Raw genomic sequence first — 10,348 nt, 5'->3', positions numbered from 1 at the left:
AGGCTGGGTACTGACAACAGTGTGTAGTGAGGAACAGTGAGGCTGGGTACCTAGTACAGTGGGACTGTGTAGTGAGACTATTCAGGCTGGATACTGTGACTACTTAAGTTGGGTTCTGAAGAACACTGAATACTGGGGAACAGTGAGGATGGGTTCTGAAGAACACTGGGGCTGTTACTAGGGAACATTGATGCTAGGTTCTGAAGAACACTGGGGCTGTTACTAGGGAAAATTGAGTCTGGGTTCTGAGGGACACTGAGGCTGGATACTGGGGAACATTGAGGCTGGGTTCTGAAGAACACTGAGGCTGTTACTAGGGAACATTGAGGCTGGGTTCTGAGGGACACTGAGGCTGGATACTGGGGAACATTGAGGCTAGGTTCTGAAGAACACTGAGGCTGTTACTAGGGAACATTGAGGCTGGGTTCTGAGGGACACTGAGGCTGGTACTAGGGAACACTGAGTTTGGGTTTTGAAGAACACTGAGGAACACTGAGCTTGGGCCCTGAGGAAAGCTGAGGCTGGATACTGAGGCCTGAGGCTGGCACACTTACCTGGCACATTACATGCTGTGGCTGAGTGAATACTGAGTAGTATTTCCCGCTGGCACATTTTCACAACACCTTAACAAACCATCCCAGCCCCTTTCACTGGTGCATCGTGTCTGTAGGTGACACCAGGCGACCTCTGAGCTATAAAGTCACAAATACTTTACGTTAGGCATTATACAGTATATAATCAAGCACTTAGTCACTCAGCCCACTCCATTCACACTGCTGCTGTGCCATCCGGCCCATTCCCTGCATACACAACACACTGGGGTATCAGTATAATCCAGGTACAATGCCATATAGTTTTCAATAATCCCAATATAAATAAATATAGAACATAAATGACACCACTGCACCGGGTTCCTCACTTTGGAGTCAGCCGAATTAAATACAGTATGTTATGTCATTGTGTGGATTGTTAGACCGGGTATACAATGGATATTCAGCATTAAGCAATGTCTTTCAGCTGCTACCGATCTACTATAGTCTCAGTCGTCAGAAGCTGGGACTTGTAGTTCCCCTGCAGCCTGAGAACCTTTGGTAGGTGTTCCATGACTCAGCCATTGCTTTGTGGAGACACAGGTGCCTGTTTGGAAGTGTTAGTGACTTATAGGCGTTTTCCAGTAATTAAAAGCTCGTTAGTCTGTTTCTTTTCATCAGAGTGACACTTCGGGCTGGATCTCCCAGTCACAGACTGACGCCTGCAGTTTACAGTTCCTGCAGATAGGGAGCAGAGAGTATTATTATCAGATCCTGACCCGGCCAGATTCCCCTGCCTGCCAAAGCTCTAACACCCGGGGAGCAGGAGCCCTGACACAGCATGCATGCCGCATATGTGTACATCTCATGCAGGAGGGTGTTCATGTCTCTTCAGAACATACACACCACACGTTACATATGTGTATATCACATGCTGGATGGTGATCATGCCTCCTCACAACATACACACCATGCATGTAAAATGTAAAATATGTGTACATCACATGTAGGTGTGTAGCTATGCCTCCTCAGAACATACACACCATACATGCCACATATGTGTATATCACATACAAGAGATTGTTCATCCCTCTTCAGAACATACACACCATACATGTCACATTTGTGTATATCACATGCTGGATGGTGGTCATGCCTCCATGCATGTAAAATATGTGCACATTACATGGAGTAGAGTGTTCTTACCCTCTGAGAACATACACACCATACATGTAACATATGTGTATATCACATGCAGGACGGTGTTCATGCCAGAGCCATATATAGACAATTCAGAACATACACACCATATATGTCAAATATGCGTACATCTCATGCAGGAGGGTGTTCACGCCTCTTCAGAACATACACACCATGTATGTCACATATGTGAACATCACATGCAGTAGAGTGTTCATACCCTCTCAGAACATACAGACCATACATGTCACATATGTGTTTATCACATATGTGAGGGTGTTCATGCCTCCTTAAAACATACACACCATACATGTAGCATGTGTACTTCATATGCAGGAGGGTGTTCATGCTTCCTCAGAACATATACACCAATCATGTAACATATGTATACATCTCATGCAGGAGGGTGTTCATGCTTCCTCAGAACATATACACCAATCATGTAACATATGTATACATCTCATGCAGGAGAGTGTTCATGCCTCCTCAGAACATACACATTAATCATGTAACATATGTGTACATCTCATGCAGGAGATTGCTCATGCCTCCTCAGAACATACACACCAATCATGTAACATATGTGTACTTCATATGCAGGAGGGTGTTCATGCCTCCTCAGAACATATATTGGTTACTGGCAGCCTACAAAGAGGTAACTGAGGCAGGGGAGAGGCTGCGCTATGTGTCACAGACAGGGAAATATGTATTACATTGTAAGCCTACATGAGTCATATTCAGCTTCATACCAGATTATAGTAAAGTGACAATATTTATCTATAAAAGTGCAAGCTGCTTGTATACAAATGTTTTTGGTAATCTGTGTAATGCAGAAGTAGTCTGCTCTGTCAGGGCATGCTGGGATCTGTAGTTTAAAATTAACTGAGAAATTTAGTAGCCTCAAGTTGTTTAAAGGTGAATTCAAATGTAGTTTTGGGTGGAGATAAGACAAAAAATACATAATATTTCCGGTGATATGTCGACATGCTGTAATGACATGGAAGGTTACCCAATGGCTGTGCCTGTGATGCTGCTGATACATAACCACCAGACAAGTAAGGGGCTTTGATTCAAGCAGCATAGAGAATCTGCCGGTTTGGGGGAAGGCTGGGGCATAGGTACTTAGGATTTTCTATTTAATTTTATCTTCATTTCACCTAAAACAATTTCTTTTTTGGTGGATAACATATTTCTTTTATAACTTAAAGTCAACCAAAACATAAAATAAAGTATTCTGTGAAATTCCTTAAGTTAACTATTAATACAGTACAATATTAACTATCCCTACTGCCCCCCCACACACACACACACACACTTTAGAAAAGAAACCAAGTAAACAAGGCATTCCTCATACAGTGCAGGAGGAAGAGCACAGTGACAGACAGTGGCTGTGGCTCTGATGAAGGACTTGTCCAAGCATATTTCCTCTCCCTACCCAGGTCCTGTGTTCCTGGTATGCTCCTCATACACTGCAGGACGTATAGCATAACGACTGATAGTGGGAGTACAGATCTGATGGAGGATGTCTCTAAGCATTCTTCCTCTTCTTACCGATTTCCTATGCTCATAGTGTGCTCCTCATACAGTGCAGAAGGGGGAGCACAGTGACTGACAGGGTGAGTATTGGTACAACATCTCTGAGCTTTCTTCCTTTCCCTCCCCATTCTCCCATTCTCCCCATTCTCTGTGTTCCCAGTGTGCTCCTCATACATTGCAGGAGGAAGAGCACAGTGACTGACATTGTGAGCAGAGGTATGATGTTTATCCTTCCTCTTCCTGTGCTCACAGTGTGCTCCTCATACATTGCAGGAGGAAGAGCACAGTGACTGACAGCATGAGTAGCTGTATAGCATCTCTGAGCTCCCTCCCATGTTCCTGTGCTCCCACTGTGCTCCTCATACTGTGCAGAAGGGAGAGCACAGTGACTGACAGTCTGAGTACTGGTACACCATCTTTGAGTTTTTCCCTCTCACCAGTTCCTGTGCTTCCAGTTTGCTCCTCATACAGTGTAGGAGGAAGAGCACAGTGACTGACAGTGTGAGCAGAGGTATGATATTTATCCTTCCACTTCCTGTGCTCACAGTGTGCTCCTCATACAGTGTAGGAGGAAGAGCACAGTGATTGACAGTGTGAGCAGAGGTATGATATTTATCCTTCCTCTTCCTGTGCTCACAGTGTGCTCCTCATACAGTGCAGGAGGAAGAGCACAGTGATTGACAGTGGCTGTAGAGGTACGATGTACCTGAGCATCCTTCCTCTCCCTCCCTAGTTCCTGTGCTGACAGGGTGCTCCTCATACAGTGCAGGACGAGGAGCACAGAGACTGGCAGTGTGAGCAGAGGTATGATGTTTATCCTTCCTCTTCCTGTGCTCACAGTGTGCTCCTCATACAGTGTAGGAGGAAGAGCACAGTGACTGACAGTGTGAGCAGAGGTATGATGTTTATCCTTCCTCTTCCTGTGCTCACAGTGTGCTCCTCATACAGTGCAGGAGGAAGAGCACAGTGATTGACAGTGGCTGTAGAGGTACGATGTACCTGAGCATCCTTCCTCTCCCTCCCTAGTTCCTGTGCTGACAGGGTGCTCCTCATACAGTGCAGGACGAGGAGCACAGAGACTGGCAGTGTGAGCAGAGGTATGATGTTTATCCTTCCTCTTCCTGTGCTCACAGTGTGCTCCTCATACAGTGTAGGAGGAAGAGCACAGTGACTGACAGTGTGAGCAGAGGTATGATGTTTATCCTTCCTCTTCCTGTGCTCACAGTGTGCTCCTCATACAGTGCAGGAGGAAGAGCACAGTGATTGACAGTGGCTGTAGAGGTACGATGTACCTGAACATCTTTCCTCTCCCTCCCTAATTCCTGTGCTGGCAGGGTGCTCCTCATACAGTGCAGGAGGAAGAGCACAGAGACTGGCAGTGGGATCAGAGGTTTGATGTCTCTGAGAATCTTTCTTCTTCCTCCCTAGCTCCAGTGCTCCTCATACAATGAGTATAGGCCCTTATTTAACAGATTGCAAGTGGAAGGCATGGGTGTGATTCCAGTGAGTTAGCCAGTTTTTATAGTGGCAGTAATTTCAAAGGCAAAACTAGGTTGGTTTTCTCTTTTGAATTATTGCCGTAATCTTTTGGCCATAATCTATGTTTCCATTTCTCCGCAAATCTGCCTTTTGTAGGTTTACATTTTCTATAAATGTGTGATGAATCACACAGGCGGAAGTTTAGAATTGTCACTTATAAAACGGAGGCAGCCATTTTGTAGGCTGAACCAATATCTAATGAAATGCAGCCTATGAACCATCTAGGAGCTTGTGACATCCCTGAGCCGTGCTGCCTGTGCCACATACTACGGGGGCAGTTACTCCTAGCAAATTAATAATCTGTGGGTTTAAAATTATTATTTCATCCTTCAAAATGGCATCCTCCACGGTAGGTAACAGCCCGGGGGCCATTAATATCACAGTAGTTTTCCAGGAGGACAGTTCTTACACAAACAGCCATCACATGAAGACTATTACACATAAACTATAGCCGTACGTATGACAGCAACACTAAGGCCTGTGTCTCTAAGCTGCTCGAGAGCTGTCTGATGAATGACCTGCTCTCTGTTTAGGTGAATTGCAGGTTAAGGGATTTGCTGCTATAAAGCTTGACGTATTGCTTGTTAATTCTTCAATAAGCCCCTTAAGACGCTTTAAGTACAAATAAAACATCCACAGGGTAATCGCACTAAATCCACACTGGTTCTGACTGTTTTATTTACACATAAAACCATTATAAATGGCTCCAGAGACGAAGTAGCATCGTTAACCGCTCGCAGATCTATCAGACGATCTTACTGTTGTGCTCTTTGTATTGTAAGGCCCGCTGCGGGCGCAGTTCCCATGCCTTCTCTTCCCCAACCATACTAAGTCATGATGTTTGGCTTTTGTCAACATAGGAGTCAGAATATTATGCTTATATTTCAGTGGGATCTATTGCTGGCTTTTAATTTTTATATTTGTTTATTCGTCTTAAGTGGTTTTGAAGTGGTTCATACGGCCGTTAACCACAACAGGATGGCTTTATAATACCTTTCAAATGTCCCGATTTCAGAGCGACAGTCCCTATCTGACAGAACTGTCACGTCCATGGATAAACCCTAAGGTGACGCAGTCACTCTATCCTTTCAGGGGAGACGATGCCGCTCCACAACATAGGACTTCTAAATTTGGGGAGGTGTGCCTCTGTGCCCCAAAAATCACAGTTAGTGCTTTTTGATTTATCAGAAAACATTAGGTGCCCTTTCCTTCCTGAAGTCTTGATGCAATATTACTCAAGCTTGCCTACCCTCCCGATTTGGTCGGAGCCTCCCGAATATCGGGTACCACTCCTGACCCCCCTGTAAAGGCAGGCAAGCCTCCCAGCTGCCGCCTGTCCCCCCGACTACCTTGTAGAAACCCCCGCAGCGGGGGGCCCGATGACGCGATTCGCGCTGAATTGCGTCATCATGGCTCCGCCCCCTGCTTCACAATGCCTTTATTTTCGGCATTGTGAGGAGGGGGCGGGGCCATGATTACGTGATCGTATGGCTCCGCCCCTGGCCCCGCCCCACCCCCAACACGGACCCATTGCCCGGCCACGCCCCCCACTGTTTGCAGGCATTTAGCTCCCTCCCGGAAAGAGGGAGCTGAATGTCGGCAAGTATGAGATTACTATAGACTGTAAGCTTGCAAGCAGGGCCCTTTGACCTCTCTGTGTGTCTGTTATTACCCAATACCCAGTCTCATTTTATGACTGTTTTTTTCCCTATTGCAAAGCACAACAGAATATGATGGCACTATATAAGTGACTGTTAAACACTTACCTGGCACGGTCACATGGGATGTGATGGCAGCCGGCTTGGCTTTAGCTGACATGGTCGTATGCCATGCACATGTGCAGAACGGATCTCCTCCTCCTGCTCCGGCCGCCCCCCCCCCCGGGAGTGATGTCAGGGTTTGTGACCAAAGGACGCTCCTGGCGTCACTGCCGCAGTGATACTTGCTGGAGGGCTGTTCCTGGCCCCTGCTAGCCAGGAGCAAGAGCCGTGGGGCAGCGACGATGCCGCTCACATAGCCCTGCGCTCTGTGCGGCAAGCACTGGTTGCTCTCCCCTAGTTATGACTCTGAGATACCACTTAGGGTGAAGTGTGATAATTGACAACACCTTTTAAACTGCAGCCAACGTCGGGCTTGATATCTCAAGATGTGTTGCCCGAAAAACTACAGCAATGCAATAAAAAAAGTCAAATAATAATTGATCAGATCAATAATAATCAAACCTGGGATCAGCTTCAGGCATGCTGGTATATGTGATTGGAAGTTGGCTGCAGATTGCTATGCTCGGCCTACGTGTATGGCCATTTTGTGATGGCAATATCAGGCTGCAGACATATTGGAAGTCATCTGAGCACTCGGCCTGAGGGGTTGAATGCCTGGATCCAATTTGTCTTACCAAATTATAGACAGAGTGGAGCACAGATGTATAATCTAACTTATCTTTTATGTGTCAAGGAACCTCGCCTGTAGGGAGCCCTTAATTCGCAAATATTGAAACAGAGCTATACTCACACAAAGAGGTGAAGGACTTGTAAGTTGTACTGAACAGTAACTCTACAGATCGGATATTAGCATTATCTCCCGCTCCCAAAAGGCTTTGCTCTATTTTATACAACCTTAAAGCCAGGGTTGTCTTAACAGCTGTATGGGCCCTGGGCAAAGCAATGCACTGGGGCCCCTACCCACCCATTCATGGAAAAAAATGTAAATGGTCAATAAAATTAAACCCTCCTGTATGCCCAACAGACCTCCCACACATGCAGGGGGGGCGGGTTGGTGGGCCCCTACTAGCTTCGGGCCCTTGGGCAACTGCCCAACAAGCCCAATGGAAGAGATGGCCCTGCTTAAAGCCATGAAATAATAATCAGTATAACACAATATGTGTCTCGGTTAAAACCTTCATTTTTAAAAATTCAAGAAATGTTTCTCAACTCCCTCTTCTCGGAATATTTAAAAAAAAATAATTATATATATATATATATATATATATATATATATATGGGAGCCAATCTCTATAATTAAATTAAAAATATCCACAGCAATGCATACAATTCTAAGAAATGTTTATAATAGTAAAATAAAACAAAATTGAAATTTTTTAAATAAAAATATATATTGATGTGTAGCGATAAATGTATCAATATAGTCTTTTTTTCAGCTACTCACAGACTGAGATAAGAGAAATACACTGTCATGAATGACGGCTTACAACTGTTACTTAAATATTACTTATTGAGAGGTACCAAAAACCGATCAGCAGAAATATCTGGCTGTGAAAAGGGGGTGTTAAACAGCAAAAATGATAACAACGCGCAGTCCGACATAACAAGAACCAGGAAAGTCTAATCCCATCTGACAAATTTTAAACATTAGTACTAATAAGTTTGTATATATCTCAATATGTAGTTTGTATTATTATTGCATAAAATCCTACATAGATTTTGTTGTATTACTCAGAAAAAAAAATTTATTCATACAAAATAAATATTGTTAGTATATATAACAAAAATTCATAACCTAAAAATGTACACACTTTATGCAAGTCCAGTTAAAGTCAATAGGCACATACCGAAAAGATTTCCAATTTAGACGAGGTTTTATTATAATAATGAGATCAGTGGTCATAAACACTTCTAAATGTTTACAATATCAAATAAGTTACCACTATGTTTATGTTATTTTATGCCACAACTATCTGAAATAATGAAAATGTTTTAAAATTCCTGTTTATTTAAAAAAAAAAAAAAAACAATATGTTTCATAACAATATTTTAAATGTATATATACATTTAATTTCTATCCAGCAGTAAATATTCATACGTTACTTCTGGAAAAGGCAAATTCCTAAAAGTAATGTTTTCATTGTCAATTTTATCAGAAAATATTATCTTTAAGGAAACATTGTAAAATTACACTTTTTTTGGTTTGTTGTTTCATACAATTTTAACTTCTATTCTTTTTTCAGTTTCAGGAAGCACAGCTCCATAACCATTTTTTATGCATTGCCACAGAGTTTCATACCCGTAACTTATTTTAAAATTATTTAAAATGTTAAAACTTGTCAGTGACTATTTTTTCGTGAGGACTGCAGAATAATTCCCATTTAATAAATTGAAAATACAGAAAAGCACATTACCTTTGTCTGTGAGGAGAGACTCGGCAATGCTAGGGTCTGCTCCTGAGCTGGGACACATGGAGGCTGGGAAAGCAGACTGTCAGTCCTCAACTCTTTCCTCTGGAATTTGATAACATTAAAAAAGATAAGAAAGTGGTTGATTAACCTCCAAGCTTCTAGGGGGTTTCAAAACTGCTCTCTGTTACCAAACTCTAATTAACTAATCCTCATTTTACCTTGGTGATACATGAGGATATTTGTGACATACAGTAATAGGACTGTTTCGAGGATTCTAGAGGACAGTGTCCCAACAAGTTTGGAGCAGCGAGTGAACTTAACTTAGTGTACAGGGTATAATACAGTGATTCCTTATCTTAATTTTTATTTCATTTTTTTCTTCTTTGAGGGATATGTGGAACACAAATAAATAGAAAAGGGATTAGATATAATTTGTCTTAGTTTGTAAAGGTACTCACACTTTTTTTTATTATTTGAGTTGCATTTAATTCAGTATTAGCGTGTCGCAAAACAATAGTGTCTGGCGGTCACTATATCAAGAAGCAATGGTGATAAGCCAGCCTTTTCTGAGGCTGTAGATACTGTACATGAGTCATAATGAGACTGGTTGCAGTTTTCATGATCTGGATTAGCACTCTATGCGTTTCAGAGTTCCTGTCTCCTTCATCAGAAGTATTTAACTTAAAGGCCTATTTAGTAAACTTCTTAATAGTGTTGCAAAAAGTCTATTTTTTTTACCACTTTAACCAATATTCATAAGAAAAAAAATATATATCTATTGCTGGGTCAATGTTACTCAGCTGTGTTGCCAATACTGGCATAGAGTGAAAAGATTTATCAATCGCTTCTCCAGTCCCCATCATTTAGCACTGGTTTATGCAATGGAACAAAAATCCCTGGTTTCAGATTGCACTATAATAATAATAATAATAATAATAATAATAAAAATGCAAAATAGAAAGCAGTACTTTAAAAAACAAATACACGAATATACATACACATGAACAGCAACATATATATATGAATATATATATTATATATATATATATATATATATATATACTGTATATATATAATATATATATATATATATACACAGTATATATCTATATATATTTTTTACTTTAATTTTTTTACTTATTAATTTATTTAAAATGTGCTTTTGGACAAGCCCTGTTGTCATGAATTAAGGGGGGGGGGTTGATCCATTGTTTGGGTAATTCAGAGAACAGTGGCAGCATTTTCATGTAGCTCACAAATTCTGAGCAGCTATATTTTTATGCTGCGCCCCCTCTTCTATTTTTTTGTCCACACCTTTGCCTCCCCTGACTTTTCATAGCTGAAGAAATTTCACATTCCAGATGGAATTATTCCTAACTCAAAAGGTGGCCTGCAGTCTCTGTATTGGAAG

General features: G+C 42.0%; 1 protein-coding gene across 1 annotated transcript in view; it reads right to left on the bottom strand.

The window, feature by feature from the left end:
* Positions 1-8,985, bottom strand: part of GATA4 (GATA binding protein 4) — a 98,145-nt gene extending 89,160 nt beyond the window's left edge. The window contains exon 1 of the mRNA XM_088467305.1: positions 8,941-8,985. The gene's annotated coding sequence lies outside the window, so the exon portion shown is untranslated. The remainder of the gene's footprint in view (positions 1-8,940) is intronic.
* Positions 8,986-10,348: the final 1,363 nt, after the last annotated feature.

Source organism: Taudactylus pleione, unplaced genomic scaffold (assembly GCF_031769625.1).
Source record: "Taudactylus pleione unplaced genomic scaffold, aTauple2 ptg000070l, whole genome shotgun sequence".
Classification (NCBI taxonomy): domain Eukaryota; kingdom Metazoa; phylum Chordata; class Amphibia; order Anura; family Myobatrachidae; genus Taudactylus; species Taudactylus pleione.
Note: the sequence above shows the minus strand (reverse complement) of the source record. Positions and strands in the feature narration are given on the sequence as shown.